Raw genomic sequence first — 2957 nt, 5'->3', positions numbered from 1 at the left:
CTGCCTGTTTCCTTGTAGTTGGATCTCCCACGTTTTGGAATGTTCCAAATTCCACTTGAGCATCCAAATCTGGATCAATACCAGCAAAAACATCTCGGAACAATGTTCTAGCACCATGCCAAATGTGTCCGAAAAAGAAGACCAAAGCAAAGGTAGCATGACTAAAAGTGAACGAACCCCTTGGACTGCTGCAAAAAACACCATCAGATTTCAAAGTAGCCCGGTCTAATTCAAAAATTTCCCCTAATTGAGAACGCCTCGCATATTTTTTTACAGTAGCAGGTTCAGAATAACTTACTCCATTAAGTTCGCCACCATAGAACTCCACCGTTACACCTACTTGTTCAACACTATATTTGGATTCTGCTCTTCTAAAAGGAACGTCTACTCTAACAATTCCCTCCTCATCTACCAAAACAACCAGAAATGTTTCAAAAAAAGTAGGCATACGGCGTACAAAAAGCTCACGTCCTTCTTTATCTCTAAAGACGGGATGTCCTAACCATCCAACAGCTATTCCATCCCCATTGTCCATTGAGCCTGCTCTGAATAATCCCCATTTTGCCGGATTATTACCAATATAATCATAAAAGGCTAATTTTTCGGGAATTTTAGACCAAGCTTCTGATAAACTAATATTTTCGGCTAAACCATTGATAACTCTTCGATATATTTCTTGCTGAAAGTATCCCTGATCCCACTGATAACGAGTAGGCCCAAATAATTCGATTGGGGTCGTTGCTGACCCATACCACATAGTTCCAGCTGATCAGAATGCAAGCCCTACCCTTGAATTTACAAGATACCCCTTTTTCCTCTCCATGGGATTACATCCCGAGTTATTGTGAAAATAAAAAATAAAGAGGTTATGGAAGCAATATTCTCGCATTTATTGCTACATCACTGTTCATTCTAGTTCCTACTTCTTTTTTACTTATTATTTATGTAAAAACAGTCAGCCAAAATAATTAATTGGAATTCCAATTAATCATTGAAGAAATTAAAAAGGGATTAAATAAAAAAATCCAAGTCTTAAATGAAAGGGTCTGGTTGGAATCTTAAAGTGTGGTAGAAAGAACTACATATAGTTTTTTCTAAGACACTTTAGATTCTTTCTATTATATTATCTTTGAATCTACATAGAATAGATTAGTAGATTGAAATAGTTAAGTAGTCTAATTCAATTTCTTTTTTCATTGCATCCACTTAATTTCAATCAGATCAAAATAAAAAAATCTAAGACAATTCCTGACCAAAGAATCCATGGAAGGAAAGAAAAATAATATTAATAAAAGACTATAGTAAAAAGTAAAAGGAAATGGAAAATGTGTGATATGCCGTGAATAGTTCCGTGGAAGAAAGTCTAATTTTCTTATGTATAGAACTTTTTTTTAACCATTCGTCATTTCTAGTAGAAATTCTGAATTGGTATAATGGCTCTTTCTTACATTACAACTTACAATACAAGAGTTTCTTACAGGAGTGAAACAAAACTAAATAAAAAGATTAAAGAATAACATTTGACAAAATGATTAATGCAAAATGATCCATTAAAGAAAAGAATTGATACAACAATTTGATTACTTAATCAATTAGTAGTATCCCTAGAGTCCACTCCTTCCCCATACTACTAGTGAAAGAGAAAATGTAAAGACTACCATTAAAGCAGCCCAAGCGAGACTTACTATATCCATCTAAATTATGTCTCCTATTTCTATGAAGGGATTATTCTACTATTGATCAATAATCATAGTGGAATCAAGGGTACAGAGTCAAAAAAGGATTCGGCCCTAAGGCCATGGATCAATCAGTTCAAGGAATTTACTCCTAACAAATTCTTATAGGAATTTGGGTAGAATTAGAGAGCATTAAAAATACGATACCATAGCCCTTTTTTCCTTAAAAAAGAAAGAGTACGGGAATGATGTCCTGAATAGAAGAAGCGGGAATAGGAAGATTTTTTATTCCTTTTGTTACTCTTTTTTTTAAGCAAAGAACGCGCGAATATACCATAAAATTATCGATAGATAAATATTTATTGGATACCTACCTTACCTAATGTTTATTTTTGACCTAAACCCTGCAGCCTTGCTTTGTATCATTCTATGAAAGAATGAAGAGATTTTATCCATAACACAACTCCTATATTGATTTTTGATCGACCTATTTAATCTGATTCTCGTTGGAACTAAGTAGTCCTTACTTTAGTGTATGCAGGTAACATAAGATGTACGATAAAAAAATGTATAGTAATTAGTAAGTCTTGATATTCTTTCCTGGAGTCCCTTCTTGAATCTTAGATTGAAAAAAAAGAATGCCCCTTAGGGACCTTTCTTTGGATACCAAGATTTCTGACATCTTATCCTCGTATTTTAAAATTATCAAATCGAATCTCAGTTAAGAACCAATTCAAATTCATATAATAAAAGAATAAGGAAACACTACCTCACCCCTATTGATAACCATTTTGCCACTACTGTCAAAACAAACCCTAACCCTAGTTTGAGGATAGAACTATGGTATGGTTTCTCTAAACCCAATATCGGCAGGCCCAGTTACTCTCTTGCCCGAACTTATGCGAAGTAAAAATTTATCGAATTCGATCAGCACTATAAAAAACCTAAGTATTTTATTGATCAGGCGGCACCCAGATTTGAACTGGGGATAAAGGATTTGCAGTCCCCTGCCTTAACGCTTGGCCATGCCGCCAAAAAATCCGATCAAAAATCTAGAAAACAGCAAGTATTCATCCACGTTTTCTTATGAAAAGCCCCTTTTATTTTGAATATAATTCTACTTACTTTTTTCCAATCTTCTTCAAAAAATCTATTCCTGCTTTTTTTGATCCAATTTCTATTATTCTCCTCGATAGATTCTATCTTAAAACATACATTGTTAACACAATAAAACTTCCCATTTCTTTCTATTGAGATGAAAAAGAAGAAAAAGTGGATTTC

At 34.0% G+C, this 2957-nt stretch overlaps 1 non-coding gene across 1 annotated transcript; it reads right to left on the bottom strand.

The window, feature by feature from the left end:
- Nucleotides 1-2638: 2638 nt before the first annotated feature.
- TRNAC-GCA (transfer RNA cysteine (anticodon GCA)) lies at nucleotides 2639-2709 on the bottom strand. The gene has a single exon. It is a non-coding gene; the product is annotated as a tRNA-Cys (tRNA).
- Nucleotides 2710-2957: the final 248 nt, after the last annotated feature.

Source organism: Triticum aestivum, chromosome 5D (assembly GCF_018294505.1).
Source record: "Triticum aestivum cultivar Chinese Spring chromosome 5D, IWGSC CS RefSeq v2.1, whole genome shotgun sequence".
Classification (NCBI taxonomy): Eukaryota; Viridiplantae; Streptophyta; class Magnoliopsida; order Poales; family Poaceae; genus Triticum; species Triticum aestivum.
Note: the sequence above shows the minus strand (reverse complement) of the source record. Positions and strands in the feature narration are given on the sequence as shown.